This window comes from Micrasema longulum, unplaced genomic scaffold, assembly GCF_059751315.1.
Source record: "Micrasema longulum isolate JH-2025_06_02 unplaced genomic scaffold, ASM5975131v1 h1tg000251l, whole genome shotgun sequence".
In the NCBI taxonomy this organism is placed as follows: domain Eukaryota; kingdom Metazoa; phylum Arthropoda; class Insecta; order Trichoptera; family Brachycentridae; genus Micrasema; species Micrasema longulum.
In genome coordinates this window covers 276720-287968 of record NW_028277456.1, presented here as the reverse complement: position 1 = coordinate 287968, position 11249 = coordinate 276720, and positions in this window count along the sequence as shown.

The window sequence follows — 11249 nt, the reverse complement described above, 5'->3', positions numbered from 1 at the left end:
TATCGTTAGGGTTAGACTCCTAGCGCCATCTGTTGGTAACACTAGGAACTAGTGCAGGTTCCGGATGTTAGCAACAGATGGCGCTGGTAGTCCGAAAGATCCACAAGTTTCGCGACGTTTCTTAACGCTTCGAGATAATTCTCGCTAGAATGCGCTGGCCTATAAATACGGCGGTCGACCGCGGCCATGGCAGTTTGATGCAAGACAGCGAAGCAAGTGGAATCAGAAGCAATCCCGATAAGTGGAAACGATTTAGAAGTGTAAATTCGGTGTTAAGGTGCCTTGGAGTTGGAGTAATTATAGACTGATTTGTGAGCGTAAGTCACGCGTGGTCATGTCTGCTGTTTAATTGTTTGAAGAGCGCGAACCACTTGTTTTACGGTACGCATTTATTTGAGTTGTTATAATTGAAAATGGATAAATTCCTGAAAAGATCATCAAAACCATCAACGTCTAGCGGGAGTAGTGGAATAAAAAAAAACGTCTTTATGACGACATTTATTAAAATTTGGGTTTACTGTGATTGACAGTAAACCGCAGTGCGTAATTTGCTTTGAAATTTTGTCAAGAGAAAGCATGAAGTCATCGAAGTTGGTACGCCACCTAAACACAAAACATCCTAATGAAAAAAAAAAACCCCGTGGAATTTTTTGAGCGAAAATTAAAAGCTCTTGAACGCCAAAAAACTGCTATAGGACAAATGTCCAACCTGAATGAGAAAGCGTTGCTCGCTAGTTATCGAGTAGCTTTTAGTGTGGCTAAAGCAGGGAAATCTCACACTATTGCCGAAAATTTGATTTTACCAGCGGCTTTAGATATGGCAGAGATTATGTTTGGCAAGCAAGAGGTCGAAAAGCTCAAAAGTATACCTCTCTCTGACAATACCATTCAACGCAGGATAAGCAATATGGCGACTGATGTTCGTGATCAAGTCATAGAAAAAATAAAGAAAAGTTCTTTTGTATCCTTGCGATTTGATGAATCAACGGATATTGCGAGTTGTGCGCAATTTGTAGCTTTTGTGCGTTTTGAATCCAATGAAATAATAATGGAAGAAATACTATTTCGCAAGGCACTTCCCAAAAATACTACAGGTCAATGCTTGCATGACATGTTCCTTGAAGCTACGCAAGATATGAATATCGATTGGGCACAAAAATGCTTTGCTATTTGTAGTGACGGAGCAAAAGCCATGACTGGTGCGAAGAGTGGATTTATTGCTAGACTGAAAGAACAAATGCCAAACGCTTGTTGAATGCATTGCTTTCTCCATCGCCAAGCTCTTGCACCCAAATCCTTACCGCAAGAATACAGTCAAGTTCTTAATATTATTATTAACATTGTAAATTCTATTAAAGGAAAAGCGTTGCAGACTCGATTGTTTCGAATCATTTGTGAAGATATGGGGACACTACACCGTAATTTGCTTTACCATACAGAAGTTAGGTGGTTATCAAAAGGCAAAGTACTGACCAGAGTTATGGAACTTCGCGCTGAACTATTAGTATATTTACAGCAAGCCAAGTCACATTACTCTGAATTCATTTCTGACCCGGAATTCCTTTTAAAATTGGCTTTTCTTTCTGACTTATTTGAACATTTAAATAACTTGAATAAAAAACTTCAAGGGCGTGATGAAAATGTCATTACAGCAAAAGACAAACTCCATGGCTTTATAAAAAAAATGAATTGTGGTCATCATCTATAAATCAAAACAACTTTGATTCATTTTCGTCCACCCAGTCTTTCATTGAAGAAGTCGGAAGCGAGATCAACATCAACTCATATATATCTGGTATGAAAATGGTGTTACATAATTTGAAGAAAGAATTGTGCCATTACTTCTCACTGCAAGAGATATCGGATAACACTGGGCAAAGATGGATCTTAAATCCGTTTTTAAATGCAGCTATAAACGAGGCAAATTTAGCAACTAAGCTCAAAGAGAATCTGCTGGAACTATCTGCCGATGGGATGTTACACTTGGAATTCAAGTCTGAAAATTTTGATACGTTTTGGTTAAAAAGAAAAACAGAATACCCGGAATTAACAACCGAGGCTTTGAAGTGTTTGATTCCATTTTCTACCTCGTACTTGTGCGAGTTGACATTTTCACCAATGGCGCGAATAAAATGTAAACTAAGAAATCGCTTAAATTTGGAAAACGATTTAATACTTAATGTGGCAAAAACGGATCCACGATGGGAGAAATTAATTGAACAAACTCAAGCGCAACCTTCACATTAAAATGAACGTAGATAAGCAAGTACAGATGTAATCATTTTCTATTTAAACACATTTTTAATATTTATTTTCTTTGTAATAACATGTTTTGAACTAGCATATTTCTGACTTGTATGATTGATTATAGGGAAATTTTGTTAAATATAATAATTTTAACTCTTATCGACTTTTTATTTAAGTCTCACGAATTATATGTTGTATAAAAAAACTGAAGTTTTCTCGACCTCTCGCGACCCCCCTACAGAGGCTCCGCGACCCCCCAGGGGGTCGCGACCCACAGGTTGAAAAACAATGGTTTAGACAATTGAAAAAAACAACAGAAAGGCATACTGTTTGATAATTCCTTTTCCATAATTTATAAGAATAAACATAATGTTTGCCTGCCTGTTATTGAAAAATAAATTAAAAATCACAAACAAGCCGCTCATTTTACATGCATGCGTCCCCCATTACTGTAAATAAACGAGTGAATCTGTTTCACACAAACACTGGCTACAGAACAGCGTCTCTGTCTTCCTTGTTAAGAGTTCTATCTTCGTAGAAAAAAAGATCTTATACATTTTTTTATTTCTGTATTGGCGGACATTCATTCTTCGCGTAGCAAGGATAAATATTTTTTGTATTAAAATCCAGCATAGATATACAAATTTTACTTTCCAAATCCTGTGTGAAAACGTCCATTTGAAGATTACAAAAAATACAACTTCATCCCTTAAAAAAAGAGAGATATTTTATATGCACAATCCCACATATTTGGAAATCCGCTTTTATAACACCAGTCCACAAGAAAGGGCCTAAAACCGATATTGCCAATTATAGACCAATTTCTAAACTGTGTATAGTGTCTAAAGTATTTGAAAGAATAATCTATAACCAACTATATTCCGCCATTAAAAACTCACTGAGTCCATCTCAACATGGCTTTCTAAAAGGGAGATCTACTGTTTCAAATTTAATCTTACTTAATGATTACCTTACTGATTCAATGGACGGTGGTCATCAGGTAGACGTTATTTACACCGATTACAGTAAATGCTTCGACCGAATCAATCACAAATTACTATTAAAAAAATTAACTAAAATCGGTATTAGAGGTGACCTCTTCAGATGGTTTTCATCTTATATAGACAACAGGTCGCAAGCGGAAGTGGTTAATAATTTTATTTCTAGTTGGGTACGGGTCCTCAGCGGGGTGCCTCAAGGGTCTCTTCTGGGACCTTTGCTCTTCATAATTTTTGTTAACGACATTGATAAATGCTTTACCTCTTCGCGTTTGCTTTGTTTTGCTGACGACATGAAAATTTTTGCAACAATCAAGACCCCAGCTGACGTCTTTGATCTGCAGTCAGATCTCGACCGTCTAGAGGATTACTGCAACTCCAACTGCTTGGACCTTAATCCTTCTAAGTGTTCAGTTATTACATTTAGTCGCTAAGTAAATTTTTTACGTACTAACTATGTGCTTAAGGGTCAAAACCTCCAACGCTCATTATGTGTAAAGGATCTAGGTGTCTTCCATGATAGTAAATTACTTTTTGACGCCCATGTTGACAGCATCATAAAAAAGTCATCGCGTGCGCTTGGCTTTGTTATGCGTAGCTCTACGTCGTTCACTATGGCAAAGACACTTAAAATCCTTTACTGTACATTAGTGCGAAGCAACTTAGAATACGCATCACAAATATGGAATCCTATGTACAATGTGCAGATATCACGCATTGAAAATATTTTTAAAAAATTTGTAAAGTTCATGTGTTTCCGGTTGAAACTTGAGTTTAAATCTGACCAGTATATTCATATATGTAAAAAACATCACCTACTGCCTCTGCAAAAACGTCGTGAAATAGCGGATATAATTTATTTACTTAAAATTGCCTCTGGTTCAATTGACTGTCCTGAACTACTTTGCAAACTTTCTATCAATGTTCCTTCCAAAGTTTTAAGAAATAACCCTCTTCTTCACATACCTCTTGTTTCATCTAATTATAGGCAAAATTCATATTTAAGGCGAACTTTTAATAATTTTAATGTAATAAATAAATCATTTAACATAGATTTATTTGAAAATAATCTTAATAACGTGCGGCGTTTGCTTTCGAAATAACTCGTAGTATATTTTTTTCTTTTCTTTTAAATTTACATTTAATTACTATTCATTTTATGTTCGAGAATCTTTTTTAACTTACTGTGATGCTACTTGTGAAAACCTGTAATTGGTTTATTTGTTATTTGTTTTGTTATATAAATATGATATAATTATAGCTGTTGGTTATCCAAATAAATAAAAATAAAAAAAAATATCAAGTCTTGTATCGTATGTAGACTAGAGTGACATCACAGCCACACAAGAGCTACAGGATGGTTATAAAATAATACACGTATATTCTTATTATGATTTCACTCATTCGATCTTTTGAAGACATTTAAAAAAAAAGGAAAAATAGCCAATTGTCTTTACAACAAAAAAAATCGTAAAGAAAAAAATATAAACGGGGAGTATTGTATCTGTATTTTTTTAAAGGAAGACAAGGCATAAACATCCAGTAATTCTTAATTTTTTTTTAATGAATTTATTATTCCTTCCACATTCATGATAATCATCACCATCATTACCTTTCCGCATCGAATGGTGCATAGGGCACTGCATTGGTATATCAATCGCAACGTATCTCGATCGTTTTTGTTACATGAAGGTAAGATGATCAGTCTTAGGCTTCAGGTTCCAGTCCAGGGACTAAAATATTTCAATATCTTACAAAAATAAGATTAGAATTTTACATTATTACGATTATTATTTTACATTTTTTCTGCTTTTTATACAATATTATTGGAACATAATATTGTTCAAAAGATAAAGGTTTACTAGCAGGCAACAATTGGCTATTCCCGACTGGTACGTGCAAGGAAATTTGGCCCTTCAGTCTTCGCTTTATCGTATCTTTATCTCAGTAAATTAATTTGAATCTCGGGCACTGTGAAATTTCACCTTTTTGAGCCTCACAATTTATTTTTTGCTGTTAGGAGCAATCTAAATATAGGAATGAACCGGGTTGCGGTCCGTGGCTAGTGTCGCAGACCCAGGGATCAGAGGTCCGAGTTTCGCACCCCGGTCTACCACAACTTGGTTCTCATTTTCCAAAAATAAATAGTTTGGATAAATCACAAGAACACAAATATTTATTTTAAAAATAAAATAAAAAAGAATAATCTGTCACTCAGAATAACGCTACCAAAACCACACAGATTTAAAATATTAAATATCTCGGCAGCCTCCGTAGTGTAGTGGTTAAGACGCTTGACTAACGCATGAAAGGTTCCGGTTCGATTCCTGGTGAGAACACAAAAATAGATGTGATTTTTCTAAAAAAACGAATAATCGGTAGGGTGTCAACCCGATCCTCCCAAGATCTACCGATTTTGGGTGAAATTTACCCGATCATAAATGAATAAACCAAATGCACATTTTTTCTGTTTTCTCAGAAATCTACTTTTTCTACCTGTCTGTTATTTTATTTTTTTAACTGCCCCACAAACCAAATACTCACTTTTTTCTGTTTACTCGTAATATAGCAATAATAGTAATTTTAAGTATGTTGTTTCCGACGAAATAAATTATTTTTTAAATTTTATTTTACATGATGTATTCATAACTTGATACCATTTTTATAACATTATTTCAGAGGCTGATAAAGCAATGGAAATTTATATAAATGCTGTTAAAAATAAATAATCAAATAGCCTGAGTGACAAAATGGAGTGCAATGAAAAAAAAGTTACTAAAAATAAAAAATCAATCGTTGACAGTAAAAATATTGTGTGCACAACAGATTGTGAGAGAAACACCCTAAAATATAACACAGAGGGGGAAGATGGATATCTTCGGAGAAAAACGGCGGAGATTGTCGATGTAATTGAATACTGCAAGAAAATTGAAAATCAAGAAATATCAGCTGTTGATAGTAAAACAGGAGAAACAAACTCAAAAGACACTAAAATAAAAAACGTTCCGAATCATAGTGAAAAAGATGAGACGAATGAACATTTTGACTGTGGTAAAATATCCTGTACTGAAGATGAACCTAAGGACGTTTATAATGCTATTATTGAAAGCAGTGAACATACAAAAGATAAACAGTTAATTTACGATCAGGAAATCTTTTACACTAAAAATAATATTATCATTGGTGAAACAAATATAAATGTTAATAATTATGAACAAATTTTAGCCATTAAAGATAGTACAAAGGAAGAAAAGCGGAACACTGTAAATGAGGATAATGTAAACTTCATAACTACCCACATAGATGATATTATCATTACAAACAAAAATGCGTTTGCCACTGAAAACCTTCATGAAACACATTTAAAACCCTTTGATATTGAACAATTTGTTGATGTTAAAAATGAAGGAGGGTTTAATATAACAACTGATGAAAATAATGATATTGATGGATCTGAAGAAAATGTCACCGTTCAAGATGAAACAGTAGAAATCTTTGAAAATAAATTGGTTTCTCCAACTAAAAATAATAATAATTTATACAATGATCTAATAGCTTTAAATAATACACATTTAGTAGAAAACAGAGAGATTGCAAAATGCGAATTTTGTTTTGATTGTTGTAACTCTAACGAGGGGGTAGTATTATCAGAATGTATCCACTTTTTTTGCAAATTATGCATATCGAGTCTTGTCGAAATGACGACGGTATCTCAAGTCATAATGTGTCCATATAGTGATGAAAATTATACATGCAATTGCATCATTCCAACCCATTGCATAAAAGGCATTGTCAGCGAGGAAATTTACAAAAAATTCATAAAATTACCACTATTTAATGATGAAGAAATTGGATCTCATTTGGGTACAAAAGAAAATTACACAAAAACTGAAGATAATAAATTGTACTGCGATTTGTTGGCCTTTGCTAATATTGACATTGTTGAAAATCAAGAATCATTCGTTTGTGATATTTGTTTCGACGAATGCGAGCCATCAGCAGGAATTATTCTACAAGAATGTGTTCACTCTTTTTGCAAAAAATGTCTCAAGTACGTAATAGAAAAGGCGTCAGCTGTTGAAATAAAATGCCCGTACATAGATAAAAACTATAGTTGTGATAAAATTATTCTGCACAGAGAAATTAAGTCGATAGTAGGTCAGGTGGAGTATGAAAAATTCCTACAGAGATCGTTATTTATCACTATGAGTAAGATGCAAGGCGTTATGTATTGTCAGTCCCCAAATTGTGATGTTTGGAATGAATCCGAAGGAGTTGAATCATTTATTTGCACAGGTTGTAAATCACATAATTGTGGTTTATGTAAGGTAAGTTCTCTCTCTTTTTAAAATACAGTTTTACTATTTGTATATCTTCAGAACAACGACGGATGTGCGAAAAATGTGACATTGTGAAAACAAAAGAAAATCATATGTGTCGTTGTTCTATGATCATGACGGTTTTAATGTAGTGAGTGTCCTGACGAAGAGATGGGTACATCTCGAAACCGGTAGACATTGAACTGTCGTTAAATGGTTATTGTGAAATCCTATTTCTCCAGATGCAAGCGCTCACAATAAGGTTCATTACCTTCTTATTATATTGATGAAACCCCGATCGAAAGCGGGCCTGTGCCGCGATTATGAACGCTATTATTACCTGTACATATTGAGACGGTACACTTGACTTCTGCACTATCTCTATCTATCTCGTTATGTTTTACCGACTGGTCATCTCGACGTCATATGATCGAATTCAACCAATGATTGATCCTGAAAATTTAGTCTGCGTTCCTTACTTCATTAAAATTAAAAATAGTTCTCATTTATATTTTAAATAGGCTTCTGTGATAAAAAATGCCCACTTCAAAGAGATTATAAACTCCAATAAATCTCATTTCAAGCAAAAAATACCAACTTATCGTGGTTTTTATATGACTTTTTACAATTTCCAAGACAGAATGCTTAACGATTAACGATTGTCTGTATTTATCTACCGAGCGATTATAAAGCCGGCTCCTTTAACGTCTCGATATGTACACTCAGGAAGATAGTAAAACAGATGGAAAAAATAACACTAAATTTATTCCTATCATAATCGAGGCCCTGGTGCCTGCATATTATAAATGTTGGTGTCGATGAATAGGACACTAATTTTTATTTAATATTATTATAGGAGGGTCTGATGTCTTACAGGCACCCGCTGGCACACCACGGGTTTAAACTGTGTAACTCGGTTATAAGCTTAGACTATACCCTGTTTGCGTAATCTATAAGTGGGAAAGCTCTACAATTAATGATACGAATCATAAACGTATATGTTATATTAACATTGATTGAGATACTAACCTACTGATGAAAAATTAAAGTTGTATTGTTTTTCTTCAACTCTATAACGAAAGACTTTTATCTACCATAAAAACTCCTATTATGTTGCCTTTCTTATCTAGAATATGTTACTAGGTTATCTAGAATATCCTACCCGTCTTTTAATACCGCCCTTTTCTATGGCAACATTTTTTGTCTCTTAAGTTGGTATTACAGCTGTAACAGGCAGGGAAATATTATTCCTTTGTTTCAATTGTATCCAGTGTTGCCAACCCTACTGATTTCTCAGTAGTACCAATTTTGGGGGAAATCTACCGATCTACCAAATTTGATCAAAACTCTACCTATTTTTAAATATTTGATTTTTTCCATAGAATACTTTACTACTTATTTATTCGTCCCCAATATAGGCAATCCCCTTATAAATGAATAAACCAAAAAGCATTTTTTTCTGTTTGCTCAGAAAGCAACTTTTCTTGCATCTGTTATTATTTTGAAAACTGCTTATCCTTCAGTCGTAAATAATGCATACATACATTTATTTATTTAAAATCTTGAAATAGGGCACACATAAAATTATTCTTATGTGTGCTTTAATAATAACAATGAACATATATTTAATTTATAATTTGAAGCTGCAAGGCTTTTTGTGATGTTAGATATCATATTGTGTAAATTTTATCAACTATCAAATATCTAAATTTAGTAAATGGGGTCTAGAATTTCAACCGTCCATGCCCTCAGTAGCTGCAAGACTTGCTGTTATCTAACTTCTATTTTTGTAAATTTGCTTTTATTTCATTTTTTAAAATATCACTTAAACTCTAAACTTCACTGTCAAATAAAATAAAATAAAAAAATGTAAATAGGGGCTAGATTTCTTACGGTCCATGCGCTCTGTAGCTGCAAGACGTGCTGTTATCTAGCTCCCATATATCATAATTGTTAGATTGGAGACGAAGAACTAGAATCTCAACCGTCTATGCGCTCTGTAGCTGCAAGACGTGCTGGGATATTAATTTATTGTACAGATTTTCACAAAAATGGCGCTATATAAATGATCCAAACATACATATATATAAGATATTTAATACATATTTATTAACCTTCTGTTTGAATTTTAAATAATTTTATCTTCATAAATGTTTTTTTCCATTTTATAATATTTTTTTACTGCCTTAAATAAAATTGAATTTTGTGTCTTCGTCTTATTACATTATTGTTATTTTCAAAATTGGTAAATTAAAACGATGTCACATCTCTCCATAATTTCATAGTTCCTATTTCATTAAATGGAATGTCAGCGGATCACTAGTTTTAATGGTAAATAAACGTTTTCGTCATCTGTAACTATTTTCATCTCAAATTTAGTTACCTATTTCAGCGATTAGTAGTTATTTTAATTTAATCATAAATGTTATAATAACAGGGCTAAAAAGCAAACATTTGCATTTTTACTGGCTAAGAGATAATAAGAGATACTGGCTAAGTTTTTTTTTTAATTTATGGGAAGATTGCGAAATGTAATAGATGTAAAGAGTAGTGTTCTTATATATAAAACAATCATATGTCCACACATAAATTACTGTTCTTCTATTCTTTTTTTTTGTAATGAAGGGGAAATTAATAAAATACAAATTCTTCAAAATAATGCGATGAGGATTATACTCAAAAGAAATATCTATTATAATGTAGAAAGAATGCACAAAAAAATTGGCTTTCTCACAGTAAAGCAGCAAATTAAATATAATTTAGCAATGTTTATACGTAAAATAATTAAGGGGATGAATAAAATAAAACAATAATAAAATTTTACCAACATTGTCATACATATGAAACAAGGGATAAAAAAAAGATAAGATTACCAATGAGGAGAAAAACAGAATCTCAAAACTCACTGTACAAGGGATTGAAACTGTACAATGAGTTACCTGAAGAAATAAAGGAAATAGAAAAGATCGAAATATTTCAAATTTATTATTGAGAAATTTTGATAAAATAGTTGTAATGTTATTAAAAGTTTATATTCGTTCTTAAGATGTTATGAACTAACTTAATAAAGCATAAATAAATAAATAATAAAGATGTTTATTATTTATTCATTTAAAATATTGAAAATACAGTTTTCTTAGTCATAATATACAAAAAAGGCAAGATGCATGAGGGCTTCATGTGCCAGTCCAAGGACTATGAATTACTTATTGCTGTGAAAAACTAAATATTTCACAACGCCAACCTTGTCAGTAAACGTACCTAAAACTTTAGGCATGGTAGGCAAACATCGATCATTGGCGTTGATCGTTGGCGGCCTCCGTGGTGTAGAAGTCAAGACGCTTGACTCACGCACGGAAGGTTCCGGGTTCGATTCCCGGTGAGAACACAAAAATTAAAATTTGATTTTTCTCAAGCCTGGTTGTTCTGTAATGTAATTCACCACTGTAATTGGGCCTCCTGGCCTGTTGTGGTGCAAAAAATGAAATGAAATGAGAAGAAAAATCATTTCAACGCAAGGCGGACTAAATTATAATGTAATAAAACTATAATCTTAATTATTTCAGAGTCTTCACAATCCTGCGGTGATGACATGTAGCGATTATGAAAACTCTCTGGATAAGTCTGACAGACACAACCAAGAAATGATGAATCTGCTTATTATTGCTGGGGAAGCTATGGAATG